General features: G+C 40.3%; 1 protein-coding gene across 2 annotated transcripts in view; it reads left to right on the top strand.

The window, feature by feature from the left end:
• The window catches only part of LOC115172083 (neuronal acetylcholine receptor subunit beta-2), a 38,979-nt gene that overhangs the window by 10,774 nt on the left and 9,454 nt on the right, over positions 1 to 18,751 (top strand). Inside the window, exon 1 of one of the 2 annotated variants that reach the window (XM_029729277.1) lies at positions 7,691 to 7,718. The exons of the other annotated variant lie outside the window; for it this stretch is intronic. The gene's annotated coding sequence lies outside the window, so the exon portion shown is untranslated. Of the gene's footprint in view, positions 1 to 7,690; positions 7,719 to 18,751 lie in introns of those variants that run through there. 2 annotated transcript variants of the gene reach the window in all.

Genomic DNA, 18,751 nt, shown 5'->3' on the forward strand with positions numbered 1-18,751 from the left:
GTGGTATACAGAACATTGCCCTATTTGGTAAAAGACCAAGTCCATATTATGGCAAGAACAGCTCAAATAAGCAAAACGACAGTCCATCATTACTTTAAGACATAAAGGTCAGTGAATCCGGAAAAGTTGCTTAAAGTGCAGTTGCAAAAACCATCAAGCGCTATGTTGAAACTGGCCCTCATGAGGACCGCCACAGGAAAGGAAGACCCAGAGTTACCTCTGCTGCAGAGGACAAGTTCATTAGAGTTAACTGCGACTCAGATTGCAGGCCAAATAAATGCTTCACAGAGTTCAAGCAACAGACACATCTCAACATCAACTGTTCAGAGGAGACTGTGTGAATCAGGCCTTCATTATCACAACTCAGGATATGACCCAGACGCAGACACAGGAGGTTGATGGTTCAGTTCACAGATAATTTATTATAACACGGGGGGCAGGCAAAGGGCAGGTCGAGGACAGGCAGACGTTCGTAACCAGGTCAGAGTCCGACAAGTGCAGGACAACAGGCAGGCTCAGGGCAAGCTGGAAACAGGAGACAAAGGGCTGTGAGACAGAGGTTTGATCCTAGAGACATGAAAAGTGGGATGTATACGGAGGGTGTAGGGCAATAGAAGACGAACAGCAGAGGGGCTAAGAATCTTGGAGATGGGGAAAATTTACAGGACTCCACCCGGAGGGGCAGATCCCAAGTGGACAGCCGTACCCTCTGCCCAAGACTATAGCGGGGAGCAGGGGTCTGGTAGCGGCTCACCTGTTGCCGATAACTGGAGGTGGTCTTGAGAAGGGCGGACTGGGCTCTCTTCCAGGTACGGCGACAGTGGTGGACGAACATCTGGGCCGAGGGTATGCTGACCTCTTCCTCTTGCTCAGGAAAGAGTGGTGGCTGATATCCCATGGAACACTCGAAAGGCGGAGACCAGTGGCCGAGCAGGGATGGGTGTTGCGAGCATATACCACCCATACGAGTTGCTGGCTCCAGGTGGTGGGGTTGGCGGAAACGAGGCAGCAAAGAGCCATCTCCAAGATTGGCTTGCTCTGACTGGCCCTTGGACTGGGGTTGACGACCCAATGAGGGTGCAGAACGCCTTCCGGGACGAGAACTGAGGACCGCGATCGGAGACCATGTTCACCGGAAGACGTGCTGCACCATGAGCTGGGCCGTCTCCTTGGCTGAGGGTAACTTGGGAAGGGGAATGAAATGGGCGGCCTTGGAAAACCTATCTACCACTGTAAGGATAGTGGTGTTGCCATCTGATGGAGGGAGAGCAGTGACGAAGTCCAGGGATATATGAGACCAGGGGCGGTGAGGAACAGGGGTTGTTGAAGGAAGTCAGCCGGAGCTTGCCGCGGGGTCAAATTCTGAGCATACACAGTGCAGGCGGCAACAAACGCAGAGACGTCAGGAACCACTTGAGTGCAGCCGCAAGACAAGAGATAGGGAGGATGATCTCGGGGTCCGACGGTGTAGCAGCGGGGCTATAGAGTTGTGAGAGCGCATCAGGCTTCACATTCTTGGACCCTGGGCGGTAGGAGATAGTAAAGTTGAACCGAGTGAATAGCAGGGCCATCGAGCTTGCCTAGCCTCTTACATCTAGACGTTCCGCTAGCGGAACACCTGCTCCAATATCCAATGATAGGCGTGGCGCGAATTACAAATTCCTCAAAAATCCCAAAACTTCAATTTTTCAAACATATGACTATTTCACACCATTTTAAAGACAAGACTCTCCTTTATCTAACCACACTGTCCGATTTCAAAAAGGCTTTACAGCGAAAGCAAAACATTAGATTATGTCAGCAGAGTACCCAGCCAGAAATAATCAGACACCCATTTTTCAAGCTAGCATATAATGTCACAAAAAACAAAACCACAGCTAAATGCAGCACTAACCTTTGATGATCAGATCACACGCCTAGGACATTATGTTATACAATACATGCATGTTTTGTTCAATCAAGTTCATATTTATATAAAAAAACAGCTTTTTACATTAGCATGTGACGTTCAGAACTAGCATTACCACCGAACACTTCCGGTGAATTTACTAAATTACTCACGATAAACGTTCACAAAAAACATAACAATTATTTTAAGAATTATAGATACAGAACTCCTTTATGCACTCGCTATGTCCGATTTTAAAATAGCTTTTCGGTGAAAGCACATTTTGCAATATTCTGAGTAGATAGCCCAGCCATCACGGCTAGCTATTTTGACACCCACCAAGTTTGACCCTCACCAAACTCCGATTTACTATTAGAAAAGTTTGATTACCTTTGCTGTTCTTCGTCAGAATGCACTCCCAGGACTGCTACTTCAATAACAAATGTTGGTTTGGTTCAAAATAATCCATAGTTATATCCAAATAGCGGCGTTTTGTTCGTGCGTTCAAGACACTATCCAAGGGTGATGAAGGGTTACGCGCCCGACGCGTTTCGTGACAAAAAAATTCTAAATATTCCATTACCGTACTTCGAAGCATGTCAACCGCTGTTTAAAATCAATTTTTATGCTATTTTTCTCTTAAAAAAGCGATAATATTCCGACCGGGAGTCGTTGTTTACGTTCAAAGACGAAAGAATAAAAACATGGGGTCGCCTCGTGCACGCGCCTCCAGTCTCTGTTCTCTGATCGACCACTATCAAAATGCGCTAATGTTTTTCAGCCAGGGCCTGCAAAGCCACCATTCAGCTTTTTGCCGCCTTCTGAGAGCCCATGGGAGCCGTAGGAAGTGTCACGTTACAGCAGAGATCCCCTGTTTTGGTTAGAGATGATCAAGAAGGCCAAGAAATGGTCAGAGAGGGCGCTTCCTGTTTGGAATCTTCTCAGGTTTTGGCCTGCCAAATGAGTTCTGTTATACTCACAGACACCATTCAAACAGTTTTAGAAACTTTGGAGTGTTTTCTATCCAAAGCTAATAATTACATGCATATTCTAGTTTCTGGGCAGGAGTAATAATCAGATTAAATCAGGTATGTTTTTTATCCGGCCGTGAAAATACTGCCCCCTATCCATAACAGGCTAGAGTTGAGGCGCTTGGCAGTGCAGACATTCCAGGTTCTTGTGATCAGACCACAATATAAATGGATGTTCCACCCCCTCTAACCAGTGCCTCCACTCCTTCAACGCCATCTTCACTGCGAGTAGTTCTCGATTGCCCATGTCGTAGTTCCTCTCAGCGGGGTTAAGTCAATGGGAAAGGAATGCGCAGGGATGCAGCTTTTGGTCCTGGGCAGAACGCTGGGACAGGACGGACCCAACTCAGATGTCCGAGGCATCGACTTCCACCACAAACTGACGGGACAGGTCCAGATGGATTAAGATGGGAGCTGTAGTGAACCGATGCTTGAGGTTCCGAGAATGCCCGGTCAGCTGCTGGAGACCACGTGAATGGAACCTTCGAAGAGAGGTGAGCGCTGAGAGGGAGGAAGCCAGGGTGCTGTAACCCCAGATGAAGTGGTGGTAGAAATGAGCAAATCCCAGGAAATGTTGAAGCTGCAACTCTGGATGTGGGTTGAGGCCAATTTACCACCGCTCTCACCTTGTCAGAGTCCATCGGAATATTTCCAGCAGCAATGACGTACCCTAGGAAGGAGATGGTGGAGCGATGGAATTCACACTTTTTTGCTTTAACAAAAAGCTGGTTCTCCAGTAGATGTTGAATGATCTGTCGGACGTGAAGGACATGTTCTTGAGCTGACCAGAAAAAACGAGGATGTCGTCAAGGTAGACAAACACGAACCGTTTCAACATGTCACAGAGCACATTGTTGACCAGGGCCCGGAACACTTCGGGAGTGTTGGTAAGTCCAAATGGCATAACAAGGTACTCGTAGTGCCCGCTAGCCATGTTAAAAAATGTCTTCCATTTGTCTCCTTCCCATATCCGAACCAGAGGGTAGGCGTTCCAAAGGTCCAACTTTGAGAAGATCGTCACCCCCTGGAGAGTCTCGAAAGCCAAGGAGATGAGTGGTAGTGTGACAAAACTGCACATCTTAAAGTGGGCTTTTATTGTCCCATAGGGTGCTGCTGCAGTACATAGCTAAACCAGTTGGATGCTGTGAGAAATAGGGCAGGGCAGAGGCAGACGCAGCGGAAGTAGTTGGCCATGACAAGGCAAGGCCACCATACTGTAGATGGTGGGTCATTAAATAATTTACTGACTGGATACTTCTGCCCGTGAAGAAGTAGAATATGTGTTAGATGGTGTCTTTTCTCATAAGAAACCAAAATATGTTGCTCTGAGCATTTGACTGAAGTCTAATCAAGTGTTTGTGCATTGCGGAAGAGACTGTTGTTGTTTTGCCCGGTTGGAAATAAAAGCGTCAGAGTATAACCTTTGATTGTGATTCAGGCTTTCTGCATGTGAGATGATGCTGTTTTTATTTGAGTTCAGATTAATTATTAAAGCAGTTAGAGTGCAGTGGGTGGGACGAAGAGGAGGAAGAGGAGGAGAGGGATATTATGCATTGGTCTGAAACAAAGTCCTCATGCTCTTTGTCTGTCTCTGTTTCTGCTTTGCCACGCCTCTGCCTCTCAAAATGAAGACTTACATTGTAAATCTTACATACTCCCACTTCTGTCAATCATTTTGTAAGCCAGTAGATCTTTGAAGTAGAGTCAAGAGCGCCCATAGGATTATAAGAATTATCAGTGTTAGAGAGCAGTGTGTTCTGTTCTGGGTTACAGGGCTATGTGTCCTGTTCTGAGTTAGAGAGCTGTGTGTCCTGTTCTGGGTTAGAGAGCTATGTGTCTTGTTCTGGGTTACAGGGCTATGTGTCTTGTTCTGGGTTACAGGGCTATGTGTCCTGTTCTGAGTTAGAGAGCTGTGTGTCCTGTTCTGGGTTAGAGAGCTATGTGTCTTGTTCTGGGTTACAGGGCTATGTTTCCTGTTCTGGGTTAGAGAGCTGTGTGTCCTGTTCTGGGTTAGAGAGCTATGTGTCTTGTTCTGGGTTACAGGGCTATGTGTCCTGTTCTGGGTTAGAGAGCTGTGTGTCCTGTTCTGGGTTAGAGAGCTATGTGTCTTGTTCTGGGTTACAGGGCTATGTGTCCTGTTCTGGGTTAGAGAGCTGTGTGACCTGTTTAGAGGTAGACTACAGACCTTTATGTGTGTAAGAGTCAAGGATTTGATGTGTGGTCTGGATGAGAGGTGGGCTGCATCACAAATGGCACCTGATCGATCCCTATAGGTCCTGGTCAAAAGTAGTGCACTATATAGGGAATAGGGTGCCACTTTGGGACATAATAGTGATACGGGTCTCAGTGAGTGGGGGTTCATCAGTGGGGCATCTGAGGTGCCTGACCTTCAGGTGACATTCTTCCTGAGAATAGCTAACCAGCCAGACAACCAACCTACTTCACTCCTTGAACGTCTATAGTAAGTATGTTACTAACCACCACCACTCACTTATCTAAATGGATAAAAGCTTAACATGTTTTTGTCCTGAATGATGTTCCTGGAAAGAGACTTTGTAAACAAAGACCTGATAATGCAACTCATACCATGGCATTGTTGAATACCTGTTTCTGATTAGCTTGATGGGCATTCTAGAGAGTGCATTATTTCCCTATAATGTACGTTATATTTGCACAGTAGAATTCAATGGCTATAGTTCATTCTTGCATGTTCTATGTTTGAACTGCTTTTGAACGCAAAAGTCGAAATGAAAAAATGATTGGCAATGTTGAATTTGATTTTCATAATTGCAAGTTAGGACTGATGGTTTGGTTAGCTAAACTAGCAAGTTTGTTTGTATGGTTACCACTGCAACTACTGTAGCTATCTAGTAAACCTGCTAGCTACTTCAGCGGAAGTTGAGCACATTTTTACCAGCAAAATGATAATGGATACAGTGCATTCAGGAAAGTATTCAGACCCTTCCACTTTTTCCACATTTTGTTACATTACAGCCTTATTCTAAAATTGATTAAATTGTTTGTTTCCCTCATCAATCTACACACAATGTGTTTGCAAATGTATTTATTTTAAAAAAAAGATAATGTCACATTTACATAAGTATTCAGACCCTTTACTCAGTACTTTGTTGAAGCACCTTTGAAAGTGATTACAGCCTCGAGCCTTCTTGAGTATGACGCTACAAGCTTGGCACACATGTATTTGGGGAGTTTCTCCCATTCTTCCAGGCAGATCCTCTCAAGCTCTGTCAGGTTGGATGGGGAGCTTCGCTGCACAGCTATTTTCAGGTCTCTCCAGAGATGATCGAGCGGGTTCAAGTCTGGGCTCTGGCTAGGCCACTCAAGGACATTCAGAGATTTATCGCGAAGCCACTCCTGCGTTGTCTTGCCTCTGTGCTTAGGGTCGTTGATCTGTTGTAAGGTGAACCTTCACCCCAGTCTGAGATCCTGAGCCCTCTGGAGCAGGTTTTCATCAAGGATCTCTCTGTACATTGCTCCTTTCATCTTTCCCTCAATCCTGACTAGTCTCCCAGTCCCTGCCGCTGAAAAACATCCCCATAGCATGATGCTGCCACCACCATGCTTTACCGTATGGCGCTGTTTCATCAGACCAGAGAATCTTGTTTCTAATGGTCTGGGAGTCTTTAGGTGCCTTTTGGCAAACTCCAAGCGGGCCGTCATGTCCCTTTTACTGAGGAGTGGCTTCTGTCTGGCCACTACCATAAAGGCCTGATTGTTGGAGTGCTGCAGAGATGGTTGTCCTTCTGGAAGGTTCTCCCATCTCCACAGAGGAACTCTGGAGCTCTGTCAGAGTGACCATCGGGTTTTTGGTCACCTCCCTGACCAAGGCCCTTCTCTGCCGATAGTTCAGTTTGGCTGGGCAGCCAGCTCTAGGAAAAGTCTTGGTGGTTCCAAACATCTTCCATTTAAGAATGATGGAGGACACTGTGTTTTTGTGGACCTTCAATGCCGCAGAAATATTCTGGTACTCTTCCCCTGATCTGTGCCTCGACACAATCCTGTCTCTGAGCTCTACGGACAATTCCTTCGACCTCATGGCTTGTTTTTTTTCTCTGACACTCACTGTGGGACCTTATATAGACAGGCGTGTGCCTTTCCAAACCATGTCCATCAATAGAATTTACCACATTTGTAGAAACATCTCAAGGATGATGAATGGAAACAGGATGCACCTGAGATCAATTTCGAGTCTCATAGCAGAGGGTCTGAATACTTATGTAAATAACGTATTTCTGTTCTTAATTTAACATTTCTAAAAACCTGTTTCGCTTTGTCATTATGGGGTATTGTGTGCAGATTGATGAGGACAGTTCTTTATTTAATCAATTTTAGAATAAGGCTGTAACGTAGCAAAATGTGGAAAAAGTCAAGGGGTCTGAATACTTTCTGATAGCACTGTATAGGCTACTAACACCATTGCCTTTCTTGCACTAACACTCACACTTGTCTTTTCTTAGTAGCACTGACTTTGCTGATAGCTGCTTTATTTGAGGGAAAATGTGCTTCCCATGACTGTGATATGTGTTTGTCTGTAAGTCACTCTGGATAATAGTGTCTGCTACAGTGGAGGCTCTGAAAGCCATTCGGTTTACCCCTGTTGCCATCGTTTGGAGTGCATTACATGGGTGAGAACATCCTAATGGAAGGGAACGTGTGAGTGGTACAATGAGCTGATCTGAACCATGTGACTAATCCAGTTAACTGGAGATAATCATCACATCAGCTCCCTGTCATACAGTAGCCCCTGGACTGTGGGGCTTTAGACTGCGTGTGTGTGTGTGAGTAAATGTGTACAGTGTGTGTATACAGTATATACATACAGTATGTTTAAGTGATAAAGCCCTCGAAGCCGGTGTTTGGAGGATATATTGGCACGGGTGTTGTTAATCTCAGGCCGGCAAACCGTGCCAATATATCCTCCAAACACCGGTTTCGAGGGCTTTATCACTTTTATACAACGGGTTACCAACATATTCAAATAATGATGTTTTCATTGAAAACGTTATTTGCATTAATTTATTCAAACAATTTATCCTTCCACAATATATAGTTCCGACACAAATCTAGGGTTGCTACCCAAGCCGGCTGGTCGTTCGTTCTATCAGTTCGGTTGCCAGAGACGGCCCAGATGGCCCAGTCGTTAATTATTTTTGCTCTAAATCTATGGACGCGACCCAGTCGTTGGTTCTAAATGTCCCGTTGCCATGATGGCTGCAACGTTCTCATCCCTTGCTGTTAGCTAGCCAACTTCGACTAACACAGTCCCTTCAACCAGTGCAGCCAGAATAACAGCAAAGTAGCTGCATTTGCGTTTGTTTATTAAGCAGTTTTTTTCCTGTTTTTTTGGGGGGATACATCCATAACAATGAGCTAATGATGCATGATTTCCAGGACACTGTTCAGAGGAGCTAGCCAACTACACAGCTAACACAATAACTTCAAACAGAAGCTGGAATGACAGCAAATGATTCATGATTTCGACTGGTTGAGAAAAGCTGCCAGCGCGTCTGTCTCATCCTGACTCCCGACACGTTCATTATGGGACGTCTGGAGATCAAATTTCAACATTTGAAACAATGTTGCAAATGTCGGAAAGACAGACAGCAAGGTTAATAGAAATCTCCACTGTTGAAAACCAAATGCTAGTCTAAACAAAATGGGATATAACGTCTAAATAATTTTTTACAGTGGAGATTAAGTTTATAAATTGCCTGGCTTGGTTGATGAGACAGTGGATTGCGCAGTCAGATGGATCACTGAATAGGCATTTCAACATCATAGCCTTAGCTGGTGGTAACTTGTGGAATAACTGATCAGCCTCCAGGATTAGACCCACTTGTTGTATAAGTAAGGGATAATCAACGAGGGGCTATGCGTTCTATGGAAAATAGTGAATAACGTGTAAGCTGTGTTCTGCAACACGTTAGCAGAGGGGAACAAACCTTCCATTAACGGCTTTATTTTCCAGAGAACACATAGAGCCATGAGTTGAATATGACTTTTATCCCATGGCTATAACATATTTGCCACTATTTGCCAGTAGAAATGTGACAACATCCACTGAAGTAGCTACTAGCTAGAGATAGCCACAGTAGCTGCCTTGGTAACCAAACAAACAGACGTACTATCTTAGCTAACCAAACCATCATTCTAGCTTACTATTATGAAAATCAAATTCAACAATGTCAATAATGTTGTCAATTCGACTTTTGCTTTCAAAAGCAAGCTAAAAAATAGAACATATAAGAATGAACTTCATAGCCATTGAATTATACAGTGCTAATTATACTGAGCGTTATAGGGCAATAATGCACGCGCTAGAATTCCCTTCAAGCCAATCAAAAATGAATATTCAACAATGCCATGGTATAAGTATATAAATACTGTATGTGTGTGTGGATGGGTGTATTGGACCGTCAGTAAAGACACAATCACATCACAACTGTTTGTCAGATCAGAGACTATATAATGCTCATACACACCCACACATACTATCTGGAGAGATGTTGCACATTGCATTCTCATTGCAGCGGCAACAGGCGATGAGAACATCCCACGACCCTGCAGTCCAAATTAGAAGGACCTTCGCTCAGCACGAGATTTAAACCTCGCTCCACTAAACACTGCCCTGTGTGTGTGCGTGTGTGTGTGTATTATATACAAGTGTGTGTGTGTGTCCACTAATCAACCTTTCAATTATGCTAATCAAGAAGCAGTTAGTTCATAATGATCCCCATTAAAAGCAATGCGCTGAGTCAGCTGTGGTCGGAAAGGTTTGATGTGCCTCACTGGCTCTGCTACATGACAGTCCTTTATAATGGATGGCTTACACACGCTCTGTTATGCTGTGTTATGTAAATATATGCACAGTGAGGATGATACCAGGGCATGATGAATACGGCCGTGGTGATATGAAATGGAAGGGTAATTGTAGAGTACAGTGTGTACTAGATACGAGTGTTTAAAGTTCAATATAAATATAAGTGATGAGTAGGAATACGAACTAGAAGGGTTCATTTTAGTTCAATATGAATATATACTGAAACGGTTATGAGACTTTAGTATGAATAGAGGGGTGATTAGTTCTATATGAATATATACTGAAACGGTTATGAGACTTTAGTATGAGTAGAGGGGTGATTAGTTTAATATGAATATATACTGAAACGGTTATGAGACTTTAGTATGAATAGAGGGGTGATTAGTTCTATATGAATATATACTGAAACGGTTATGAGACTTTAGTATGAATAGAGGGGTGATTAGTTCTATATGAATATATACTGAAACGGTTATGAGACTTTAGTATGAATAGAGGGGTAATTAGTTTAATATGAATATATACTGAAACGGTTATGAGACTTTAGTATGAGTAGAGGGGTGATTAGTTCTATATGAATATATACTGAAACGGTTATGAGACTTTAGTATGAATAGAGGGGTAATTAGTTCTATATGAATATATACTGAAACGGTTATGAGACTTTAGTATGAATAGAGGGGTGATTAGTTTAATATGAATATATACTGAAACGGTTATGAGACTTTAGTATGAATAGAGGGGTGATTAGTTCTATATGAATATATACTGAAACGGTTATGAGACTTTAGTATGAGTAGAGGGGTGATTAGTTCTATATGAATATATACTGAAACGGTTATGAGACTTTAGTATGAATAGAGGGGTGATTAGTTTAATATGAATATATACTGAAACGGTTATGAGACTTTAGTATGAATAGAGGGGTGATTAGTTCTATATGAATATATACTGAAACGGTTATGAGACTTTAGTATGAGTAGAGGGGTGATTAGTTCTATATGAATATATACTGAAACGGTTATGAGACTTTAGTATGAATAGAGGGGTAATTAGTTCTATATGAATATATACTGAAACGGTTATGAGACTTTAGTATGAATAGAGGGGTAATTAGTTCTATATGAATATATACTGAAACGGTTATGAGACTTTAGTATGAATAGAGGGGTGATTAGTTCTATATGAATATATACTGAAACGGTTATGAGACTTTAGTATGAATAGAGGGGTGATTAGTTCTATATGAATATATACTGAAACGGTTATGAGACTTTAGTATGAATAGAGGGGTGATTAGTTTAATATGAATATATACTGAAACGGTTATGAGACTTTAGTATGAATAGAGGGGTAATTAGTTCTATATGAATATATACTGAAACGGTTATGAGACTTTAGTATGAATAGAGGGGTAATTAGTTCTATATGAATATATACTGAAACGGTTATGAGACTTTAGTATGAATAGAGGGGTGATTAGTTCTATATGAATATATACTGAAACGGTTATGAGACTTTAGTATGAATAGAGGGGTGATTAGTTTAATATGAATATATACTGAAACGGTTATGAGACTTTAGTATGAATAGAGGGGTGATTAGTTCTATATGAATATATACTGAAACGGTTATGAGACTTTAGTATGAGTAGAGGGGTGATTAGTTCTATATGAATATATACTGAAACGGTTATGAGACTTTAGTATGAATAGAGGGGTAATTAGTTCTATATGAATATATACTGAAACGGTTATGAGACTTTAGTATGAATAGAGGGGTAATTAGTTCTATATGAATATATACTGAAACGGTTATGAGACTTTAGTATGAATAGAGGGGTGATTAGTTCTATATGAATATATACTGAAACGGTTATGAGACTTTAGTATGAATAGAGGGGTGATTAGTTCTATATGAATATATACTGAAACGGTTATGAGACTTTAGTATGAATAGAGGGGTGATTAGTTTAATATGAATATATACTGAAACGGTTATGAGACTTTAGTATGAATAGAGGGGTAATTAGTTCTATATGAATATATACTGAAACGGTTATGAGACTTTAGTATGAATAGAGGGGTAATTAGTTCTATATGAATATATACTGAAACGGTTATGAGACTTTAGTATGAATAGAGGGGTGATTAGTTCTATATGAATATATACTGAAACGGTTATGAGACTTTAGTATGAATAGAGGGGTGATTAGTTTAATATGAATATATACTGAAACGGTTATGAGACTTTAGTATGAGTAGAGGGGTAATTAGTTCTATATGAATATATACTGAAACGGTTATGAGACTTTAGTATGAATAGAGGGGTGATTAGTTCTATATGAATATATACTGAAACGGTTATGAGACTTTAGTATGAATAGAGGGATAATTAGTTCTATATGAATATATACTGAAACGGTTATGAGACTTTAGTATGAATAGAGGGGTGATTAGTTCTATATGAATATATACTGAAACGGTTATGAGACTTTAGTATGAATAGAGGGGTGATTAGTTCTATATGAATATATACTGAAACGGTTATGAGACTTTAGTATGAGTAGAGGGGTGATTAGTTCTATATGAATATATACTGAAACGGTTATGAGACTTTAGTATGAATAGAGGGGTGATTAGTTCTATATGAATATATACTGAAACGGTTATGAGACTTTAGTATGAATAGAGGGGTGATTAGTTCTATATGAATATATACTGAAACGGTTATGAGACTTTAGTATGAATAGAGGGGTGATTAGTTCTATATGAATATATACTGAAACGGTTATGAGACTTTAGTATGAATAGAGGGGTAATTAGTTCTATATGAATATATACTGAAACGGTTATGAGACTTTAGTATGAATAGAGGGGTGATTAGTTCTATATGAATATATACTGAAACGGTTATGAGACTTTAGTATGAATAGAGGGGTGATTAGTTCTATATGAATATATACTGAAACGGTTATGAGACTTTAGTATGAATAGAGGGGTGATTAGTTCTATATGAATATATACTGATACGGTTATGAGACTTTAGTATGAATAGAGGGGTAATTAGTTTAATATGAATATATACTGAAACGGTTATGAGACTTTAGTATGAATAGAGGGGTAATTAGTTCTATATGAATATATACTGAAACGGTTATGAGACTTTAGTATGAATAGAGGGGTGATTAGTTCTATATGAATATATACTGAAACGGTTATGAGACTTTAGTATGAATAGAGGGGTGATTAGTTCTATATGAATATATACTGAAACGGTTATGAGACTTTAGTATGAATAGAGGGGTGATTAGTTTAATATGAATATATACTGAAACGGTTATGAGACTTTAGTATGAATAGAGGGGTAATTAGTTTAATATGAATATATACTGAAACGGTTATGAGACTTTAGTATGAGTAGAGGGGTGATTAGTTCTATATGAATATATACTGAAACGGTTATGAGACTTTAGTATGAATAGAGGGGTAATTAGTTCTATATGAATATATACTGAAACGGTTATGAGACTTTAGTATGAATAGAGGGGTGATTAGTTTAATATGAATATATACTGAAACGGTTATGAGACTTTAGTATGAGTAGAGGGGTAATTAGTTCTATATGAATATATACTGAAACGGTTATGAGACTTTAGTATGAATAGAGGGGTGATTAGTTCTATATGAATATATACTGAAACGGTTATGAGACTTTAGTATGAATAGAGGGGTAATTAGTTCTATATGAATATATACTGAAACGGTTATGAGACTTTAGTATGAATAGAGGGGTGATTAGTTCTATATGAATATATACTGAAACGGTTATGAGACTTTAGTATGAATAGAGGGGTGATTAGTTCTATATGAATATATACTGAAACGGTTATTAGACTTTAGTATGAATAGAGGGGTGATTAGTTCTATATGAATATATACTGAAACGGTTATGAGACTTTAGTATGAATAGAGGGGTAATTAGTTTAATATGAATATATACTGAAACGGTTATGAGACTTTAGTATGAATAGAGGGGTAATTAGTTCTATATGAATATATACTGAAACGGTTATGAGACTTTAGTATGAATAGAGGGGTGATTAGTTCTATATGAATATATACTGAAACGGTTATGAGACTTTAGTATGAATAGAGGGGTGATTAGTTCTATATGAATATATACTGAAACGGTTATGAGACTTTAGTATGAATAGAGGGGTGATTAGTTTAATATGAATATATACTGAAACGGTTATGAGACTTTAGTATGAATAGAGGGGTAATTAGTTCTATATGAATATATACTGAAACGGTTATGAGACTTTAGTATGAATAGAGGGGTAATTAGTTCTATATGAATATATTCTGAAACGGTTATGAGACTTTAGTATGAATAGAGGGGTGATTAGTTCTATATGAATATATACTGAAACGGTTATGAGACTTTAGTATGAATAGAGCGGTGATTAGTTTAATATGAATATATACTGAAACGGTTATGAGACTTTAGTATGAATAGAGGGGTGATTAGTTCTATATGAATATATACTGAAACGGTTATGAGACTTTAGTATGAGTAGAGGGGTGATTAGTTCTATATGAATATATACTGAAACGGTTATGAGACTTTAGTATGAATAGAGGGGTAATTAGTTCTATATGAATATATACTGAAACGGTTATGAGACTTTAGTATGAATAGAGGGGTAATTAGTTCTATATGAATATATACTGAAACGGTTATGAGACTTTAGTATGAATAGAGGGGTGATTAGTTCTATATGAATATATACTGAAACGGTTATGAGACTTTAGTATGAATAGAGGGGTGATTAGTTCTATATGAATATATACTGAAACGGTTATGAGACTTTAGTATGAATAGAGGGGTGATTAGTTTAATATGAATATATACTGAAACGGTTATGAGACTTTAGTATGAATAGAGGGGTGATTAGTTCTATATGAATATATACTGAAACGGTTATGAGACTTTAGTATGAATAGAGGGGTGATTAGTTTAATATGAATATATACTGAAACGGTTATGAGACTTTAGTATGAATAGAGGGGTGATTAGTTCTATATGAATATCAAATAAAAAATCAAATCAAATCAAATCAAATCAAATTTATTTATATAGCCCTTCGTACATCAGCTGAAATCTCAAAGTGCTGTACAGAAACCCAGCCTAAAACCCCAAACAGCAAGCAATGCATGTGAAAGAAGCACGGTGGCTGGGAAAAACTCCCTAGGAAAAACTCCTGAGAAAGGCCAAAAACCTAGGAAGAAACCTAGAGAGGAACCAGGCTATGAGGGGTGGCCAGTCCTCTTCTGGCTGTGCCGGGTGGATATTATAACAGAACATGGTCAAGATGTTAAAATGTTCGTAAATGACCAGCATGGTCAAATAATAATAATCATAGTAATTGTCGAGGGTGCAACAAGCACGTCCGGTGAACAGGTCAGGGTTCCGTAGCCGCAGGCAGAACAGTTGAAACTGGAGCAGCAGCATGGCCAGGTGGACTGGGGACAGCAAGGAGTCATCATGCCAGGTAGTCCTAGGGCTCAGGTCCTCCGAGAGAAAGAAAGAAAGAAAGAAAGAAAGAGAGAATTAGAGAGAGCATATTTACATTCACACAGGACACTGGATAAGACAAGAGAATACTCCAGATGTAACAGACTGACCCTAGCCCCCCGACACATAAACTACTGCAGCATAAATACTGGAGGCTGAGACAGGAGGGATCAGAAGACACTGTGGCCCCATCTGATGATACCCCCGGACAGGGCCAAACAGGCAGGATATAACCCCACCCACTTTGCCAAAGCACAGCCCCCACACCACTAGAGGGATATCTACAACCACCAACTTACCGTCCGAAGACAAGGCCGAGTATAGCCCACAAAGATGTCTGCCACGGCACAACCCAAGGGGGGGGCGCCAACCCAGACAGGAAGACCACGTCAGTGGCTCAACCTACTCAAGTGATGCACCCCTCCCATGGACGGCATGGAAGAACACCAGTAAGTCAGTGACTCAGCCCCTGTAAAAGGGTTAGAGGCAGAGAATCCCAGTGGGAAGAGGGGAACCGACAAGGCAGAGACAGCAAGGGCGGTTCGTTGCTCCAGCCTTTCCGTTCACCTTCACACTCCTGGGCCAGACTATACTTAATCATAGGACCTACTGAAGAGATAAGTCTTCAGTAAAGACTTAAAGGTTGAGACTGAGTCTGCGTCTCTCACATGGGTAGGCAGACCATTCCATAAAAATGGAGCTCTATAGGAGAAAGCCCTACCTCCAGCCGTTTGCTTAGAAATTCTAGGGACAATTAGGAGGCCTGCGTCTTGTGACCGTAGCGTACGTGTAGGTATGTACGGCAGGACCAAATCGGAAAGATAGGTAGGAGCAAGCCCATGTAATGCTTTGTAGGTTAGCAGTAAAACCTTGAAATCAGCCCTTGCCTTAACAGGAAGCCAGTGTAGGGAAGCTAGCACTGGAGTAATATGATCAAATTTTTTGGTTCTAGTCAGGATTCTAGCAGCCGTATTTAGCACTAACTGAAGTTTGTTTAGTGCTTTATCCGGGTAGCCGGAAAGTAGAGCATTGCAGTAGTCGAGCCTAGAAGTAACAAAAGCATGGATTAATTTTTCTGCGTCATTTTTGGACAGAAAGTTTCTGATTTTTGCAATGTTACGTAGATGGAAAAAAGCTGTCCTTGAAGCAGTCTTGATATGTTCTTCAAAAGAGAGATCAGGGTCCAGAGTAACGCCGAGGTCCTTCACAGTTTTATTTGAGACGACTGTACAACCATCCAGATTAATTGTCAGATTCAACAGAAGATCTCTTTGTTTTTTGGGACCTAGGACAAGCATCTCTGTTTTGTCCGAGTTTAAAAGTAGAAAATTTGCAGCCATCCACTTCCTTATGTCTGAAACACAGGCTTCTAGCGAGGGCAATTTTGGGGCTTCACCATGTTTCATTGAAATGTACAGCTGTGTGTCGTCCGCATAGCAGTGAAATTTAACATTATGTTTTCGAATGACATCCCCAAGAGGTAAAATATATAGTGAAAACAATAGTGGTCCTAGAACGGAACCTTGAGGAACACCGAAATTTACAATTGATTTGTCAGAGGACGAACCATTCACAGAGACAAACTGATATCTTTCCGACAGATAAGATCTAAACCAGGCCAGAACTTGTCCATGTAGACCAATTTGGGTTTCCAATCTCTCCAAAAGAATGTGGTGATCGATGGTATCAAAAGCGGCACTAAGATCTAGGAGCACGAGGACAGATGCAGAGCCTCGGTCTGACGTCATTAAAAGGTCATTTACCACCTTCACAAGTGCAGTCTCAGTGCTATGATGGGGTCTAAAACCAGACTGAAGCGTTTCGTATACATTGTTTGTCTTCAGGAAGGCAGTGAGTTGCTGCGCAACAACTTTTTCTAAAATTTTTGAGAGGAATGGAAGATTCGATATAGGCCGATAGTTTTTTATAATTTCTGGGTCAAGATTCGGCTTTTTCAAGAGAGGCTTTATTACTGCCATTTTTAGTGAGCTTGGTACACATCCGGTGGATAGAGAGCCGTTTATTATGTTCAACATAGGAGGGCCAAGCACAGGAAGCAGCTCTTTCAGTAGTTTAGTTGGAATAGGGTCCAGTATGCAGCTTGAGGGTTTGGAGGCCATGATTATTTTCATCATTGTGTCAAGAGATATAGTACTAAAACACTTTAGTATCTCCCTTGAGCCAGGGTCCTGGCAGAGTTGTGCAGACTCTGGACAATGAAGCCCTGGAGGAATACCCAGATTTAAAGATGAGTCCGTAATTTGCTTTCTAATGATCATGATCTTTTCCTCAAAAAAGTTCATAAATTTATTACTGCTGAAGTGAAAGCCATCCTCCATTTGCGAATGCTGCTTTTTAGTTAGCTTTGCGACAGTGTCAAAAAGAAATTTCGGATTGTTCTTATTTTCCTCAATTAAGTTGGAAAAATAGGATGATCGTGCAGCAGTGAGGGCTCTTCGATACTGCACGGTACTGTCTTTCCAAGCTAGTCGGAAGACTTCCAGTTTAGTGTGGCGCCATTTCCGTTCCAATTTTCTGGAAGCTTGCTTCAGAGCTCGTGTATTTTCTGTATACCAGGGAGCTAGTTTCTTATGACAGATGTTTTTAATTTTTAGGGGTGCAACTGCATCTAGGGTATTGCGCAAGGTTGAATTGATATATACTGAAACGGTTATGAGACTTTAGTATGAATAGAGGGGTGATTAGTTTAATATGAATATATACTGAAACGGTTATGAGACTTTAGTATGAATAGAGGGGTAATTAGTTCTATATGAATATATACTGAAACGGTTATGAGACTTTAGTATGAATAGAGGGGTAATTAGTTCTATATGAATATATACTGAAACGGTTATGAGACTTTAGTATGAATAGAGGGGTGATTAGTTCTATATGAATATATACTGAAACGGTTATGAGACTTTAGTATGAATAGAGGGGTGATTAGTTTAATATGAATATATACTGAAACGGTTATGAGACTTTAGTATGAATAGAGGGGTGATTAGTTTAATATGAATATATACTGAAACGGTTATGAGACTTTAGTATGAATAGAGGGGTGATTAGTTCTATATGAATATATACTGAAACGGTTATGAGACTTTAGTATGAATAGAGGGGTGATTAGTTCTATATGAATATATACTGAAACGGTTATGAGACTTTAGTATGAATAGAGGGGTGATTAGTTCTATATGAATATATACTGAAACGGTTATGAGACTTTAGTATGAATAGAGGGGTGATTAGTTCTATATGAATATATACTGAAACGGTTATGAGACTTTAGTATGAATAGAGGGGTGATTAGTTTAATATGAATATATACTGAAACGGTTATGAGACTTTAGTATGAATAGAGGGGTGATTAGTTTAATATGAATATATACTGAAACGGTTATGAGA

The sequence above is a fragment of the Salmo trutta genome, chromosome 3 (assembly GCF_901001165.1).
Source record: "Salmo trutta chromosome 3, fSalTru1.1, whole genome shotgun sequence".
NCBI lineage: Eukaryota > Metazoa > Chordata > Actinopteri > Salmoniformes > Salmonidae > Salmo > Salmo trutta.